This window comes from Ceratotherium simum, chromosome 20, assembly GCF_057802395.1.
Source record: "Ceratotherium simum simum isolate JZ-2026a chromosome 20, ASM5780239v1, whole genome shotgun sequence".
Lineage (NCBI taxonomy): Eukaryota > Metazoa > Chordata > Mammalia > Perissodactyla > Rhinocerotidae > Ceratotherium > Ceratotherium simum.
The window spans coordinates 15,367,065-15,386,640 of NC_141919.1; positions in this window are offsets into that span (position 1 = coordinate 15,367,065).

The following is a 19,576-nucleotide window of genomic DNA, read 5'->3' on the forward strand; positions in this document are numbered from 1 at the left end:
GAAGGTTTAAATGCTTTTCTTCCAGATGGTCTACAATATAAGGTTATACAACTTGTATGAGTTCTGTGTGTGTGGATGTATATATTTCAGGTATAAATATTTCATATATATATGTTTCAATGGATCAGAGAAACAGTCTAGCCTCAGTGGAAGGAACTTTAGGAAAGATTCCATTTCAGAGATTATAGGGAATCTAGTCAAGGTGAAAAGACAAAGGTCCACCACTGCTGAGGAAGGACATCTAGTGACCTCTTGTGCCAACAGTATACTCTTTCATGAACTATGGGTCTTTTGAGGGCAATTATTAAACCTCTTTCTCAGAGAGGCTCCACTTGTCAACCCGTGTTACAGACATTTTTCAGGTTCGTCTATCTTCTCATAAGTATACTGGTGCCCAGCACAGAGCACAGGTATTCACAGGAGGAGTTCAGGTTAGCCTCAGGCCTCAGCTGGGTTGACTCCAAATCAGTACTTCTCAATAGAAATAGAACGTGAGCTACATGTATCATTGTAAATTTTCCACTAGCCCCATTTAGAAAAGGTACAAAGAAACAGGCGAAATTAATTTTGATATAATATTTTATTTAACTCAATATATTGAAAATGTTATTTCAACATATAATCAGTATTTAAAAATATAAATGATGTATTTTACATTATTTTTTGTACTAAGTCTTTGAAATCTGGTTTATATTTTATACTTACGGCACATCTCAATTCAGACTAGCCACATTTCAAGTGCTCAGTAGATACATGTGGCTATTAGCTACCATATTGGGAAGCTGCTCTAGACGAAATACCATAGATGGTCTGAATGTCTTTTACTAGATTGTTGGGGTGTGGGTAGGATGTGGATCTGTCTGTTTTGTTGACTAACGTAGTCCAAGTATGTAGTAGGTATTCACTGAAATGAAAGTGCATACTTACTTTTTCTGGCGTGAGATTTCCTGCTTTACTTCCCAGGCATTCCAGTTTTCTCACATTGCCACCTGCCATCCATGCACCCACCCTTACCCCTATTCTGCCATTTGGCTTTACACCAAATTTCCCACATTCATGCTCTAACTCTTGTAACTAGCACACCATTTCCAACCCAGGCTCTCTCTACTCCACATTCCTTTCTTCATTCCCCTTCCTCATGTAACCTGGTGGTGTGAGGTTTTGAAAGGGTTCTTTCTTTATTCACAGAAATTGGCAATCAGATCCCATATTTAATGACAGGGCAAAAATTATCTCTCATTCTAATTTCAGAGAACTTCCAGCTGTGGGGCCACCTCCCTTCTTTCAGAACATACTGAGAGGTGCCGATTCAGAAAAACCTGCACTTACATTCCCTCTCTTCCCCCATATAAAGGAAGGCTTGCAGGAAGCAAGAAGTTATCTTATAGGGAATATAGAATTTGTAAAATAGCAACCATCTTTTTGTCCTTTCTTTCTATGTATGTATGTGCCTATCTATCTATGATAAAACTTATTGTGTAATAATGCCTTGCATTGGTGAAGGATTTTTATCATCACTGTGTACTTTCACATTTGTTATCTCATTTGATCCTCATAAAAATCTTGTGACATAACAGCTTAGTTTTATTACTTTCATTTTTCAGATTAAGAAACTGAAGTCCTTGCATAGGAGCAATGGGCAGCATTTGCTTAGCTATCATTTTAAGGACTCTATCATCTCTTCTGTTAATAACTCAACACGCAATGCCTAAGTCACAGGGTAGGTGAGTGTCTCTCTGGTAACTTAGGGACTCTATCCTATAGCTCAGGGCTGCATTGTCCAAATGGGTAGTCACTAGCCTCATGTGGCTATCTAAATTTAAATTAAAGTTAATTAATATTAAATACAATTAAAAGTTCAATTCCTCAGTTGTGATAGCCACATTTCAAATGCTCCATAGTCACATGTGGATAGTGGCTACCCTACTGGGCACAGAGATATAGAGCATTTCTATTATTACTGTAAAAAGTTCTATTGGACAGCACTGGCTTGAAGAGTCAAAGAAAGATTTCCCTATCCCTAACCTCCTTCAAAGGATCAAACTTCTCTTTTGCCAGCCCTACTCCTACACTTCCTGCTTGACAACAGAGCTAGACTGCAGCAGGCATGATCTGGGCTCCAAAGTTGGATTGTGATCTTCACACTATCAGTGGACATTTTAGATGAATCCGTCATTGCCAAGGCAGCACTCAACAGTGAGGAGAAGAAGCCTGGAGCAGTACTAGCTGTCTTTGGCGGATGTTGAAATTGAACCTGAGATTTATAGGATTTATTGTAACTCCATCATGGCAACCTCACGTTTATATGACAATGTGGACAAAGATATTCTCTAAGCAACTGTCTGAGTCTTGCAATTGGTTTTCCAAGATAGTAGTCATAACTCAGAGGGATTTTCCAACTGCTTTTTCTGCATACTTTGGGTTGGTTTATCAGAGGAATTTGAATTGAGGAGAGTAAATGGTTACTTCAAATTGCAATTATTTCTTTAGCTGAATGGGATCCAAGGAACATAAGGGCATAGACAGGCAAAAGAAAATTGTGAAATAAGCAACTTCGTTTCTTCAATAAATATTTATTAAGCCAACTATGAGCCAGACACTATGCCCATTGCTAGGAGGATACAAAGAAATATAAGACTTGGCCCCTGTCCTTAAGATGCTTAAAGGTAATTAGGGAAATTAAAATAATTAGTCATGATTATAGCTCTCCTTTATGGAGCGCTTATTCCATCCCACAAACTATGGCAACCACTTCATGTAGATTATTTCACTTAAGGCTCCTCTAAAATCCTAGAAAGTAAATAACTGGACAACTGTCAAAGTAGAGATTAAATAGGATTTAAGGAGGTACTGAGAATCCCACCTTCTCCTTTGTCTAAGGGTGGAGACAGCAGGCCACAGGAAGAGACCTTCTTATTCAGAATACAGCCACATAAGCAGCGACTGGATTAAGCAACTTTTTTTACTTGACCAGTGTTGCCACTCCTCTAGGTCCTTGGTATGCAAAGCTGGTCCAAGGAGGAGATGGCCCAATTTACATAAGAAATTCAAGGTTCCTCTGAGGAAGAAGGGACAAATACTAGCTTCCCTTCCCATATCTTCTCTCTGAGATTTAGAATTACGGAGGTTAATCAGGGTGGACTGAGGGGGGTCTCAAACTCAGACCCTCTGATTGGTGGGTCTGGTGGTGAACTAAACCAGAGATAGGTGTCTATGTGTTTGGTCAGAGTGAAAGACCAAAAATTATGCATGGTTGCTAATGGAAATGCCAGAGTCACGATACCCTTGCTTTGGTGCCCAAAGTCTCAGTTTTCTGGAATACGGAAAACAAGGCAAGTGGGGAGCTTCATAATATGTACTAACTGAATAGACTCTCTGGGATATTCAGAAGCAAAGCAATCTGTAGATCTTGTTGAACCCAGCGTTTCCCTAAGTTATTTAGTGAGGCCCGAACAGGGAAATATTGTATATAGCATTTGTGAATTAATGAGCATCTTGTGAATTAATGTTCCATGGAACACCAGTTTGAGAAATGCTATAGAGATCTGTCCTATTCAGGGCCATCCTTGCCCCAACCCTCCAGTCCTGCAATACATGTGTATTAGTTTGCATATGAAACAAATATAGAGGACTAGCTAATATTTACCTCTCAGAATCAAGATACAAAATGACTTCAACTGGGACAGGTAGAATCATAATGCTCAATTTATATGCTGAAATTTGAATGAAGGTAAATTATGAAAAAAACAAATAAAAAATACAAATAGTGGGTCTCAGTGTTCTGTTTCAATGGCAGTTCACGTGAAGGCGGCCATGGGATTTTTAACGTCAGCAAATTCAACGTGAAACAACTGTGTCATGACTGACCAAAACAATCATGAAAGCTTTGGTGACTCTAGAAGAAGTTCCACTTGCAGCCCCACTGTGCTGTGTCCTGCTTGGGTTCTATTATTGGTGGCACAGTTAAGAGGGAGGTTGTAAAAGCAAACCAATTCTATGTACTGTGCTGTATCATTTATTGTCAACTCTGTTATGATGGAACTACTTTTCCTGAATTCTCTTCACTGTATGATTCTGAGCTAGAGTTGACCAAAAACGGTTCTTTCTAGAGATTTGGGTGGTACAAGTCAAGCAGCAGCCATTGCTCTCAGAAGGTTATGGTGATAGATGTGGTGGCTGACTTAGAGATGAAAGGTTGTCTTTGTTCGCTACTCTGCAGCCAGCTCCTCTGACTATTGACCCTGCTGACCAGCGGTGGCCCCAGCGCTTCACCAGAGGCTGGACTGCTGATCCACCATCTGTTCCCATAGGTCTTTCCACCAGCTCCCTCATTGTGACACCCTTTTTGGCAGTCAGGTGACTTTGGCCTCTTAGATTGACATGGTGACTCCTCTAATTTCCCAGCTGCTCCTTTCAGACCTTCGCTTCCTGGCTCCTCCCACAATTATATAATTCTTACATTAATTTCCTTATTCCGTAGCTCATATCTGCTTCCCCAATTGAACTCTGACTGATTCAGCTATATAACAGCGATCATAACTGACAATATCTAGTGCTTAGCTATTATTATTGTTATGTATCTGAAGAGTGCTTACTCTTTGTCAGCCACCATTCTAAGAGCTCTGCATATATAACTCATTTATTCCTCCTAGCAGCCCTATGAGGTAAATACTATATTTATTTTCATTTTACAAGTGAGGAAATGGAAACACAAAGAGGTTGTGAAATATGCTCACATTTCTCAAGTTAGTGAGTGACAGCACCAAGTTTCAACCATGAATTCTGACTCTGGAGTCCATTCTCTTAACCACTGCAGAGATGAGGCCAATCAGAGTATTGGAGGGCTCAGAAACCCTGACAGAAAAGGAATGATTGAAAAATAATGGAGATGTCTAAGCTAAAAATAATTCACAGTAAAGACTCTCAAATATCTCAGCGAGTGTGATGAGGAAGAGAGAGTAAGCTTATTTATCCCTATCCTGCTGAGAAGCACTACAACTGCTTGGTAGAAATCGGGGAAATAGGTTTCAGTACTTTAAAAACACTCTAATTATTAGAGCTATGCAAAAGTGAAATGTTCTGTCATGCTGATATTGTTCAACCAGAGATAGAATGGTCATCAGTCAGGAAGATGGCCTGAGAAGTTTAGTTCCATTATTAATTAAGTGCCCTTTCATTCATTCAGGAAATATTTCATGAGTACCAAGCATTATGCTCACACTAGACACAGAAAAACAGACATGGTTCTGGCTAATGTTTCCAGTCCAGTACGTATAGACAGAATATTAACAACAACAAAAATAATGCATATATGTACATATACTAAACACATAATACAACCTGTGATAAATACTCTGAAGGAAAAATAGAGCACATAAAAGAGAACATGGCCTAATCAGCAGGTTCAGGAAGACATCCATGAGGAAATTACATTTGGTCTGAATCTGCTGGCTTAATAAGAGTTTTCTGGGTGAATTGGTGGGAGACTATAGTACCAGGCAAAGGGAAAGTCTATTCATAGACCCATAGGCAGGAAAGAGCACGGCATTTCAAAGGAACTGAAAGAAGGCCAGATGGCTGGAGTGCAGAATGTTAAAGAGAAAAGGAAATAAAATGGGGCTAGGCAGGTAGATGGGGCAGATTGTGTAGAACCTAGTGGAGTGGATTTTCATCTTTGGCCTAAGGGACATGGGAGGATTTTAATTAGGGGGTTGAGATCATTATAGATTACAAGGATCACTTTGAATGCAGTGGGAAGACAGGGTTCAGAGTGGAACAAGAGAAGAGTTGGATGGCCCTTGAAGTAGTTCAGGTGAAAGAAGAGAGTAATCTGGATTTGGGTAGAGATGGAGAGAAGTAGATAGATCCCAGACATTTTTTAAAGGCAAAATTTATAGTGCTAAAGTGCATTGTTGAATGTGGGAAACAGTAGAGAGAGAAATGACAAGGATAACACCCAAGGTTCTGGTTTATGTAACTGGGAATCCTGGCTTGAAATGTACTGAGATAAGCACATTGGAAGAAGGCTGAATTTGGGGGACAGACAGGAAAGGAGAATATGAGGTCAATTTTGGAAAGGTTTTATTGAACTGTATTTGAAATGTCCAATAGAGATGTTAAGTAGGGAATTGGCTAGTTGAGTTGGGGCTAGGGAGAGCTGTGGATTTAAGATATAATCTGAGAAGATATTTGCATGCAGATGGAGATGGAATCTATGGAAGTAGGTAAGAGGGCTTAGGAAAGGATGTAATGTAAGAAAAAAAAAGGGGCCAGGGATGAGTCTGGAGGAACTCTAACATTAAAAAGCCTGACCCTGGAGGATGTGCAGGCAAAGGAGCCTAAGAAGGAGTGGTCAAAACAGTAGGAGGAAAATCAGGACAGGGTGGTGTCTTGCAAGCAAAGAGCAGGGGAATATTTTCAAACAATTAAGACAATGAACTAGATGATCTCAAAGATAGTTTCTAGCTCTGAAATTTTATGATTCCATATTTTAGAAAATAATAGTATGGAATTTTCTATTCTGTGGTTCTGTTTTGAATCCCTCAGTACAATCAATGTAGATAGCCAAGAAACACCCTGATGTAAAGCTTGACCTTTGTATAGTGCTTCCACATATATTATTATCTTGGCCCTCACACATTTGAGGAAGAATGTGGAATATATCTTTCAGTCATTTTCAAATAAGGAAACTGAAGTTCAGAAAATTAAGTGTTTTGCCTAAGGTTATGTAACTAGAAGAGATAGTCATCCCTCAGTATCCATGAGGGATTGATTGCAGGACCCTGCAGATACCAAAATATGCAGATGCTCAAGTTCCTTATATAAAATGGTATGGTATTTGCATATAACCTACACATACCCTCTGTATACTTTAAATCATCTCTACATTACTTATAGTACCTAATACAATGTAAATGCTATGTAAGTAGTTGTTATACTGTATTGTTTAGAGAATAATGACAAGGAAAAAAAAGTCTGACCATGTTCAGTACAGAAGCAACCATCATAGGCCTTTTGATCAGAGGTTGGTGAATCTGTGGATTCCACATATAGAGGGTTGACTGTATTCTGATTTCTTGGCCAATTAATTTTATCTCTCTTTTACTATGTTTTCTTTATATATAGTGTAGTATTAAATTTCAGCCAGTTTCTCTTCAAATTATAAGAAATTCTAAATGGTTGACATACATATTTTTGACTATATATTTTTAAAGCTCCCGGTTTACTGATTTTAAAACTATATTGGAATGTGGCTGAAAATAAATTTTAAAAATCATTGTTATCTGTCAAGAAATTTACCTGGATTAAAATAACTATTTTTCTTAAAGAATTTTCACTTCCTAAAAACATGACTGATCAGTTCATACTTTTGTTCTTTTAATTTACTGCGGTGGAAACCTGTGCGAGGTTATAAGCTGTTATGATTAAATCTCCACTTGTTACATGCTGACATCCCCATAGATGATGCCTGCCTCAATGTAACCAGCTGAAATTTTGACTTATGGCATTAATTTAGTAACTAATTTTGAACTCAATGCCAACTTCATAGGTCAATAAAAAGTAGAACAAGTTTATCTTATAGAAAAAAATGCTTGCTAATATTGGCAATAAAAATGAATGCAACACACATAAAAGTCAATAGTGGTTTAAGAAATAATTCTCCTGACTTTAGCCATAATCTGTTAAGGGCAGTGCAAGAAACTCTGCTCAGGAAGGTATTGAGGAGAATAACTTAGTCAAGAGAACAGTGGATTACCACTGAAACCAAATGTGGTGCATATTGTCTTGGAAGCCAACTCAGTTCATTACAACAAAAGAAACCAAAAATGAATAAGCTGCCATCTTTCCATTTCAGAAACTGATGATTAAATAAAACTGTCAAATTTTAGTCATGTTCAACATTGTATAGCAATTGTCTGATACTTCAAAATATTTTAAAATCTTATATCTTAAAGATGTCTTGAAATTTATTTTCCTTTACTTTTCCTTGGGTCTATAAAGTCACCGAGTGATTCTCTCCCTCCTCCAGCTCTGATAATACAGAATCTCCTCTCACTCTTTCCATCCCTCTCATTCCAACACATACATCTCCCACCCCAACGTACTATCTTCCGAATTTAGCATTACCTTATATTGCCTGCTTCCTTGCCCTCATGTTAACTAATTGGAAGTAATCTCTCTTTCGAGTTCTCCTAGACTGGCAATATTTGATGTTCTTATTTGTTTATTTTCTCAGAAGCCTTTTTTTCTCTGATTACCAAATAACATACTTGGCACAAAATCAAAATAATACAGAAATGTAAAAATCAGAAAGTGCTAATGCCTTACAGCCTCACCATATCAATAGTGCCCAGTATTCTATAAGTATAAAAAGCGTTTATTTTATTTTATGAGCATACAAAAGTATTTATATTTTATATGGCTTCAGGCTACATTTGCACTTCTGTAACTTTTTTCATTTGCATCATATTGATTCGTTTTTACAGTCCTTATTTCATATAGAATTTCCATAAAGCTTTAACAGCTGCAGAGAACACTGTTGAATGAATGAACTCAATATAACTGCCATATTATGCCTATGACATCTGAGAGGGCATATAAGCACAATGATAGAAAAAAAGCCACAGAGTTTGAGGTCCATGTAAAACAGAGGTCAGCAATGTTTTTTGTAAAGGTCATAGTAAATATTTTTGGCTTTGTGAACCATATGGTTTCAGTTATAACTACTTGACTCTGCTGTTGTGGTGCTAATACAGCCATTGACAATACATAGATGAATGGTTATGGCTGGGTTGCAATAAAACTTTATTTACAAAAGCAAGCAGTGGACCAGATTTGCCCCATGGGCCATAGTTTGCCAACCCTAATATAAACCATTGCTTTTCATTTTGTTTCAGTCTATTCAAAGTCTACTTCTGCTGTACATGAGGGAGTCACCCTCTTTCTGGTCTCCCTCCTTTTCCTCCTCCCCCACATTCCTCATAGACTTTTACACTTTTTTGCTCTGTTACCAGGGCCTCCAGCTCCATCAGAAAGGTAGTTTCTGATCTAGAGTTTCTGTCCATAGCTATAAAAGTCCTTCAGGTTCTTCAGAGTGAACAAACAGTTACTCTTGCTAATATTGATTGTTTTTCTAAACATAACTTCTTTAAAATATTTACTATCTTGCCCTTTAAGAAAAAATTTGCTGAACTGTATTTTATATCTACCTTTGGACTCAGAACTGTTTATGACCACAGAGGAACTCCCTTGCGCTAATTCTTTATAGTGACACGCACCCACCTCACCCTTGTCCCTAACCCCTGGCAACTACTAATCTATTCCCATCCCCATAGTTTAGATCTTGTCTTTTTTCATCTTTGCATTGCATCACTTACTATGAGTGCCTGACACACAAGTATTTAATAAGTATTTGCTGAATGAAGGAATGAATAGAAACAATGTTAAATATTCCTTTTTAAAGTTGAAAACATAAAAAATAGAATATTTCATATTCATTAACAAAATTCTGACTGTTTGAAAACTATGATTAAGGTTGCCAGGTGATTAAAACCACATATACTAACGTTTTTAAAAGAGTGTTTTCTGAGAGTGTAAATGAAGTCCACAGAATAGTGAAAGAGTTGGGGTTAAGACGTTGCAATGACCTCCCTGGAGGGCTTGCTAATTGTGTTACACAGGAAGTGTTAACCTGGCACTTCACAATGGGCAATTTTTCAGCTCATGCGCTAATCAGGAAATGACTGAGACCAAAGGAGTTTAAAAGGCCCCACCCTTTCCTGTCCCACGGCGGAGAAGACGGGAGCAGGTCTTTGAAGGTAGATCAGACCAAGTCCGAAAACCAGTCGTTCACTGTCATATATGGGGTCAAACCCTCCAGAAGTCCTCCGGAAGAGAAATTTTTTAGAGGAAACCTTGGGCAGGTTAATAAGTGAAGGGACCTCATACAAACAGCAGAAGCTACCCACAGGACCATTACCTGAGCCTAAACACTGCAAAGGGAAAACGGCCTAGGCCAGCGGTGCTCAAACGGGGGTGCACAAAGATCTTCCCAGGGTTGTGCAGGCACAGGTTCATATATTCTGTTTTATGCCTTCAACTTCCACATGTACTCTTCCGTAAAATTTCAGTAGCTGAAATCGAGTCTGAATTCACGATACTCTTCTCCTAGTTGACAAAACAAAGGCATTTCTCCTCATCTATCCAAAAACCTTTCCTGGTGTGTAGAAACCTCAAGAGTGTCAACTAAGGAAGGAGACTGTTAACTATCAATCAAGCCACCAGTACCTGGTAGGACTTCCTGTCTTATGCCGTAGTGGTAAGTTTTTCAAGTCCCTGACAATTAAGACTTATAGCTCTGAGGGAAGGTTCTACAAGAGCAAAGCAAAATGGTAGAAAATGTTGAACACTGAAAACAGCTTTAAAAATATCAAAGTACAAATTCATTTCAGCTATTCTCTATACTTATCCTAACAACATATACTTAGCTGAGAACAAAAAGCACCTTACAACAGCTAAAACAGTATAGATTGATGTTATTGATTCTTTTAAATATAACAAATATTTCCCAGTGCCACCCAAAATTTCAAGATACGGTGGGTAAAACTCATGGATGAAATTTTTACGTGATTTCTTTAAAATTTTGAAGTGTTATTTTATAGTAATTATTATTTTATCAAAAGTATGTTTTGAAATGTTTATTTCAAATATAGTAAATCTTTATTTTATCCCATAAAATATATCATAATTCCGTTTCCTATTAACAGGAAAAATATCCTAGCCAATCATCTGACTATTTTTTAGTAGTATATGCTCTTTAATTAAGTACATAAGTAAAGTTTGATTGTAATGTCTAATGAATAAATGGAGTTCTTTTTTTTTTTTATGGTGAGGAAGATCAGCCCTGAGCTAACATCCGATGCCAATCCTCCCCTTTTTGCCGAGGAAGACTGGCCCTGAGCTAATATCCGTGCGCATTCATGCCGCGATAGCATGGGTTGACAAGGGGTGCCTCGGTGCCACGCCCGGGATTGAACCTGCAAACCCCGGGCACCCGAAGCAGAGCGCACGCACTTAACTGTTGCGCCACTGGGCTGGCTCCAAAATGGAGTTCTTTTTAATTTTAAAAATTTGATTCTTATTTAATTGCTCCTAAAAGCCAACCATCAAAATATATTTACTAAATTCCATGTCTTTTTATCATACTTCTTTCTTCATAAATAACAAAATTTTAGCAAAATTTTAATTCTCACTAGGTAGAAAATGAGTAATAAGATATTGATTTATTATCTTAAAACTTATTATAGAATGGATGTATTAATTACATTAGATCTATAATAATTTAATCCTGAATAAATTTAGTAATGTATTTTGCAAAATGTGGTCTATTTTTGTCTGTTTTTAAAAATATATTCCCTGAAGTACATAATAATATGCTTATTGCAATTGAAAAATAGAATCAGACATTTTCTGATGGAAAATAGGTCTTATAAGGCTGATGGGGAAAGAAGAAGAATCAGCCTTCCTAACTAATTACAGGGTAGAGAACGCCCAGCAGCAGAATCGGTAGCTCCAGGGCTTTGATGAAGTTGTCTTTAAAGCTCATGACTAAACGATGCAATTGCAAAAGTGTACTGTTTCACGGTATTTTGATTCTTCTCAATTCTTTCTAAAGTTAAACACGATGCTTTAAAATGAAGAGTCACAAGTATAATTAATAATAATTTTCTAAGTTTGGGTAAAGACTATATTTCCTGAAATATAGAAAGTGAATGACTCAAACGTCTAACTCATAAATTTTTTTTTACAATTCAGGAGGTTTCCAATTTCCTACATTCCACAAAATCAAAGAAGAATCCAATTAAATTGTCAGCTGATATATCATTAAAAAAAGACCCCTAAACTAGATGGTAGAGCATCCTGTGAATTTTAGTTTATAACCAGGAAGAAATTCAAAGAATTAAGTGACATTGCTCTTTAAAAGAAAAAATAATGTCCATACTTATATGAACATGGTTTCTTAGTGCTTACATTTATAGAAGTAAAAAACGGAAATAGAATCAATGGTGACCCTTATTTCATTTTGGCAATAAGCCATTTTCATCCATATATACATGAACTAATGGAGGAAAAACAGCCCAATTTATCTCATTGGAGAGCACTTGCACTAAAATTTTACTCCTTATGTTTTAGTTAGTTATTAAAATTTGTAAAATATAAATGTTTAGATCAAATATTTACAAATAATAATTGTAATGACAAATCATCCAGAAGAAAATTGATCACATCAAGACTTAAGGTCACAAGGAATTAAACCAATTAAAAAAGTACATATATATTTTGTTGTGTAGTTGTTTGATATAGTGATTAACAAAAGCCCTTTAACAATACATTTATATGAAATTATATGAAGGAAGTAGAATGAAAATTTGAAAAATCGAAAAAGGAAATAAAGAAATTATTAAAATTTCCAATTGTTAAAGTAAAGCTTGTTCATGTATTTTTTAAAAGGATGATCATAGTACTGAATTATTACCGATTTAGAATCCATAAGGTGAGAGCTGGGGCCATGGAAGGGAGAGCTGGTCTGGCTTGGGGAGAACAGAAACCATGGAGAAGAGGCAGCCACTGCCAGAGATCCTTCCAGAAGCAAGGAAAAATGGGAGAAGGGATACCCTAGCTTCTTTCTTTCTCCCAGTGCCTTTATTGGCTGAATCTAACCCAAAGTTAGCTGGCAAGAGAGCTTGGGAAATATAGTTTGCAGGGGAAGGGCATCAAATAGATCAAAAGCCAACAAGAAAATGATATTACACAAGCTAAAAAGTTTGAAGACATCTGCTTGAAGCCAAATCTCCCACCATGGAAGATTAAGAATTAACTCTTTCTTATGTACCACCCCGTACACTTCCTATTTTTCCCTTCTCCCAATGTAGTTATATAATAATTATGGTCATATCGATAGCCAATGCTAACAATATTATGTTTGTGAATGTTTTACAGCTGAGCCATGCAGTATACTGTGATTCTCTTCCATTCCTGAACACGTTTTTGTTTTCTATGTACCTAAGATTAAAAATAAAAAATTCAAATATACACAACAGGATAATAAACCCCTAGGTGCCAAGCACCCAGCTATAATAATCATGATCTCATGCCCATTCTTATTTTATCTATGTTCCACTTTGCATCAATTTTTTTTTGGAAGGAGAGGGCAAATTCCCGACTTGTAATTGTCTTCTCTTTATTTGTTAATTTTTTATTGTTTGTCAGTAATTCATCCCCAGATCTCCACCAACTGTTCAAATTCCCTTCTCATGACATTCAGACGTATTGGTTATTCTATCAGTGTCATGTTGAAGAAGGCCTTCTTGGGACTTTCTCGCCTGCTCCAACCCGGGCAGGTTTCTCTCTGTCTGGCACACGTCTGTTATTCCGGGATCTTCTTTCACTTTCTTCTCCTCACTCCTGCTCTCTGCTCTCCGCATCTCAAGTCTTCCTTTTGTATGTACATATGCATGTATGTATGTGTGTGATTTTTCAATTCATTTTAGTAGAGCTCATCTTTCAGATGCCTGCTGCAAAAAGATGCAGGTAAGGTAAATTTTTTGAGACATCACATGTCTTAAAACATCCTCATTTTACCATCACTGTCACCTAGAGTTCCAGGTTGGAAATCACTATTCCTCAGAAGCTCTAAGGCATTCATCCATTGTCTCCTAGCTTCCAAGGTTGCTGTTGAGAAGTCCCGAAGTCTTTTCGATTCATGATCCTTCATGTCTGACCTTTTTGAAACCTCATAGTATCTCCTCTTTGTTCCAAGTGTTCTGAAATTTCCAAACTGATGTGCCTCACTGTGAGTTTTTTCCATCTATTGTGCTGTGCGATCACTGGACCCTTTCAATCAGGAAATCCTATTTCTTCAGTTCTGGGAAATATTTTTGAGTTACTCCTTTGATTATTTTCTCCCTTCCCCATGACTGGTTTCTAATTTTCTTATTTTTTCTTTCTAATTTTCTAGCTCCTTGTCCTTTTGCTCTACTATAAGGGAGATTTCCTTGATTTTACCTATAAACATCTCCATATGATTTTTAATTTCTGCTGTCATATTTTTAATCCTCAATAGGCCTTTTTTACCCTCTGTTCTTTTTTTATATAGTATTCCGTTCTTTTCTCATGAGTCCAAATCTTCTCTTACCTCCAAGCTTATCAATGACAACTTATTTCTAAAAATTTTCTTTTTTGTTTTTGTTTGTTTATTTTGGCCTATATCATTCATGTTAGACCCATGCTCTCCAGTACAGTAGCCAGTAGGCAGATGGACTGTTGAGTATTTGAAATGTTGCTAGTCCAAACTGAAATGTACCATAAGTGTAAAATATACTCTGGATTTGGAGAACTTAGAATGAAAGAAAGGGTGTAAAATATCTCATTAATATTTTTATATTTCTTACATGTTGAACTGATAATGTTAGGGATATATTGGGACAAATAAATTATATTATTAAAATTAATTTCACCTATTTCTTTTTACTTATTTTCATTTGGCTACTAGAAAATTTTAAAGTATGTACATGGCTTGCATTATAGTTCTAATGGGAAGTCCTGTGTTAGACCATTTCCTCAGACGTCTGGTGAATTTTGATTTTGTGCATGTGATATGTGTGTGTATTTAGAACAGGTTTATTGAGATATAATTCACATGCCATAAAATATACTCTTTTAAATGGTATAATTCAGCAGTTTTTAGTATATTCATAGAGTTGTGTGATCATCATCACTATCAAATAATAGAACATTTACATCACACCAGAAAGAAACTCTCTACCCGTTAGCAGTCACTCCCACACCTCCCTCCAGTCCCTGGAAACCACTCATCTACTTTCACTTTCTATGGATTTACCTATTCTGGACATTTAATATAAATGGAATCATACAATGTGTAGTCTTTTGTGATGGGCTTCTCTCACTTTGCATAATGGTTTCAAGGTTCATCCATGTTGTAGCATGTATCAGTACTTCATTCCTTTTTACAGCTGAATAATATTCCAGTGCATGGATATACCACATGTTATTTATGTATTCAACAGTTAGTGAATATTTGGGTTGTTTCCACTTTTTGGCTATCATGAATAATGTTGCTATGAACATTGTGTACAAGTTTTTGTGAGGATATATGTTTTCTTTTCGGGCATAGACTTAGGAGTGCTCATATTTTCAGGATGAGGCACTGCAAAGCTGGCTGGACAATCCGAGCATGATGTGAGGTTAGTAGAGCATGAGCTTCTCTGGTATGGAGATATGGCTAGAGAGATCTCATGTTATTTTCTTCAGGTCTTTCCTTTGGGATGGACAGATTTCATAGAAAAGCTCTCCAGTATCTTTCTAGTATCTGGCAGGGCCCAAGCTGTCTGATAGTGTTCTGGAAAATAGCTGGGAGAAGACTGTTGGGTTTTTCAACATTTAGTGTGTCAATATTCATTTATTCCTCCTGTTTCTATATTATACCTTCACCCTTGACTATGGCTGGTACCCCCTACTCAGAAGCACTCTGATTTATGCTCACCAGGGGGAGGGTGAGAGGGGGTAGTACTTGACCATACAGAGTAGGGGAAGGGATCAGGGCTCTACCTTCTTAAACAGGCTTTCCTCTGGCTTTTAGCACAACCATCATGCCTAGTTCCAGAAGTTCTTAGGACAGTTGGTTCCTGAGCCTCTGGTACATTCTGTGGAATAAATCAGTTTTCTTTTTGGCTTCCCCACTGCCAGCTTAGGATTTGGTGTTCTCAGCTATACTTATCTGCAGATTCCAAAGTTCTGTGACTGCTGTCTCCTTTCGCATTCCCTTTGGTTCTTGTAGGTGTATGCCTTAAAAATTTTTTTTGTGCAATTTCAGAGGGAGTGAAACTAAATGCATGTACTTAATCAGCCATCTTTATCCCAAAGCCTCTGTTCCATGCATTTCTCCTGTATTATTTCAAATGCTTGGGGAGATTCCTCCATCCTTTTCTCAAAGTAGCAAACCAAATCATCCTTCAAGACTCTTGCATCCTATTGGGGTACCAGTAATATGGAAGATATAATTATTTGACTGACTCCCCTAATAAACTGGAAGCTCCTTGAAAGTAGGAACTGACTTTTATTTTTTCTTTGTCTCTCCTGGTGCTTAGTACAGTGCCTGGCTCAGTGTGAGCCATCAGTAAATGCTTGTTGAATTTAATTGACACGTAGAGGACTGAACAATGGTGGCTTGGGGAGATGAAGGCTTAGGAAAGAGAGGAAAACCAGGTGCCCAAATCACTCACTTTCCATGCAAGGCTTTGTCCATCCACACTCTGCTTTTACTCATAAAGAAGCTGATCTATTTAAGGATTTTCAACTTTAGAATTTTATGGAGGCAAGCCAGAGAAAAATTATATCTACTCTGTCTACCAACAACAGATGGTGACAGTGATCACAGGTACATTGTCCATGGACAGACAAGTAGAACAGCTTAGGAAGTCCCTGGGTTTAGGAACTTCCAGAACCTAACCTACTCATGAGCTTGTGGAGTTTCTGTAAAATATGCACATGCAGAGCCCTCTGTCTTCCTTGATGTCACGGTTATTCTAAAGGAAATACCTCTTCAGTGACTGTGCCTTTTTCCTGCTCTTTTCTCTCTCCTGATATCATTCCCCTCGGGTCTTCAGGCCAGGTTTACTTGAGATTAGCTTTCAACTGAGCAAGAGAAGAGAGACGGTTCAGTCTGAGAAAGCTGGCTGCCTATGTCCACATCCCTCCCTGCTGGTGCTGCTGTTGCTATTCTTATCCTCCTGCTGCTCTTATGTGTGGATTTTCTTCCTTTTATGATATATCCTCCATGCCAACCACATGGGTTGCCTTCAGACCCCACTTGGCTCTGCGCTTGGGCCATATTTTCTCTTGGTTTTCCAAGATTTTGACCTGGTGTGGCCTGGCTCTTCAGTTTTCCATTTGCTCTAATTTCCAGTCTAGGTGTTTCTTCCAATATCCTCATTGGAAGAGTACCTCACTGAGTAACCACTGAGGTCCCTTTTAGTCTCAGCCTAGCTCTCAGTAAGACTACCCTTACTCTTCCCGGACATCAAACCTATTTCTTGTTGTCTGCATTCTCAACTCACCCAGCCACAAGTTGGCAAAGGGGAGTACTGTAGTGCCAAATGCTGGGGCATTTTATTCCTTTAGGCATAGGGAAATACTTGAATACTCTTTGCTGCTGGAGTTCAAACATAGACAGGTGTGTCGGATGCCTTGGGGAAGGTGAGTGGGTAACAGATTACAGGCTCTACCAGACTCAGCAACAGGACATGAGCTGAGGAGGACACGGATTCAAGATATGAAGTGATGTTATATTTGAACACCCTGATCCAGCTCCTCAGGGGTGTCCAGGATCGGAGAAGGACATAAAATAAAACAACCAGAACTTCAACACTAGGGTGTTCAAATAGCTGTACTGAAAGATCCTCTTTTACTTCCCAAACAGTGGGACATGAGGCAGTAAATAGTTTCCCCCATCAGCTGGGGATGTGAGTAGCAGAGGTGGAAAGCAGATCAGGGACACAATACAGGCAGGCTGACAGGGTTTTGGCAGCGTAGAGAACCATGGCAGGTGACATTCGGAGACAGAGATTCACAGCCAGGCAGTTACAGAGCTCCAGGTGGCAGTAACAGTGAGCACAGACGTGGAAGGGCCCTGGAATAAAGGTTAGGTCAGCGATTCCTCATCAGTAGCCCCAGGAGAATGCCGGAAGCACTCCAAGCCGAGTGATTAGCAAACAGATCAGAGGGATGGCAAGAGCTTGGCTGGAATGTAAGGAGAGCAGAGGCACAGGCAGTAGGGAATGTGACATATGAACTCACACCCTCCTCTTTGGGGACTGTCGGCTCAACATGACAAAGGGGAAGAGGGGTGCTCTCAGTGCCTGCCCCTTGGAAAGTAGGAGGTTATAATCCAGGAGGACCTAGGGATAAACCGTTACCGCGGTCTTAACCTATGGTTCACAAGCTGACAAGACCTGGGGTTACACTCACGTTATCTGGGAAAGAACATTGCAGAGTGCCAAATGATTCAAGAGAAATTTAGTATGTATGACTCATTGTGGAGCTCTTAATCACTTGCAGACTCACTTTCCCATTTATAACAAATACAATTGTACATAGCTGTTTCCTTCAGATGTAAAATCAAAACACATACGCATACCTACACATACACAGAAACGCCTTGTTAAAAAGGCTAGAGGGCAATAGGGTAGAAAAGAAGAGTGTTAAAAATTGAAAATGACAATTACAATTTCCTCTCAAGCGGCCCCCGTTTTAAAGTGTGCTGTCTATTAGTAGTGCTGCTCTCACCTCTGTTGTTTGTGTCCCTTTGGCAAATTAAATTACTGGAAAAGATAATAGTCTTGCATTTATATTGCAACTTATTTGTAGAGATTCAAAATCCTTGTCTGTGGTTGTAGAGCTATGTTTATTTCCTATATGAATGCATTTTCCAAGATGTCTGTGTGGGGAACATAGCGTCCCTTTTTTTTGTTGAATGAATGAATCGAAAATAACCATTCCGTTTGGATAGTCTTCCCATCCCACAGACAGTTGCTGTCAGTGAAACTTGGAGCTGGGAGTGGGGGAGGATTATTGTACTCAAATCAGAGTTGGTTCAGACTCTTGGCAAGGAAGGGCTGACATGTTACTCAAAGCAACAAGAAGAGGAAGACGTTAGAAGGGTATCAGGTCAAAGAGGTCAACTTTAAGAGGAGTAAGACCAGGTCCAGGGTGAGGTGCAGGATTGGGTTTCTCAGAGCAGAGTCGGGGGATTGAGTCTAATGGAGATGCTGGTGGTATTGAGCAAGACTCCTCACTTATCAGATGTGTCACCTTGGGCTAGTTACATCATCTCTATCTATTGCAGCTTCCTGAATTTTTAAAATGAGGATGATAATAACACCTACGTCACAGAGATTTCATAAAAATCAAATGAATTAGTATTTGTAAAGTTATTATTATTTTAAAGTGACTTGAAATTAGTCTTCAAAGAATGTTGAAGGAGGATTAAAAGAGTTGAGCATTGGTTTTCAATAAACAAATAAACCATAATTTGTCTTTAGGAGACATATTTTAGCTGGCTCTGTACTCTCGTCCCCAGCGGCGCGTCTGGCACACTGTGGGCGCTCAGTAAATACTTGAGGAATTGCCTTGATGGTTCCATGTCATGGACTGCAACCTGGTACAGACGCTGGCCTGACATAGCCCATTCTGGCAGGTACTTTGAGATTCTGGGTTTCAGACAGCAGGTTGCTCATCCTGGAGTCAACCCCTGCATTTCAGTCAGTGTTACTGTAGACTGGCATCTTAGTTAGTGGGACTTTCTCTCAGGCATCAGCTGCTTTCCTGTCACAGGGGGATCACCAGATGACCATCACTTTAGGGATGTCCCAGGCTGAGTCTATTTTCTTAATAATTATAATATCAGCAATAATAATATATCATTATTATATAATATAGTATACTATATTATTATTAGAGAATATATTATCTATAATATATAGTATATTATAGATAATAT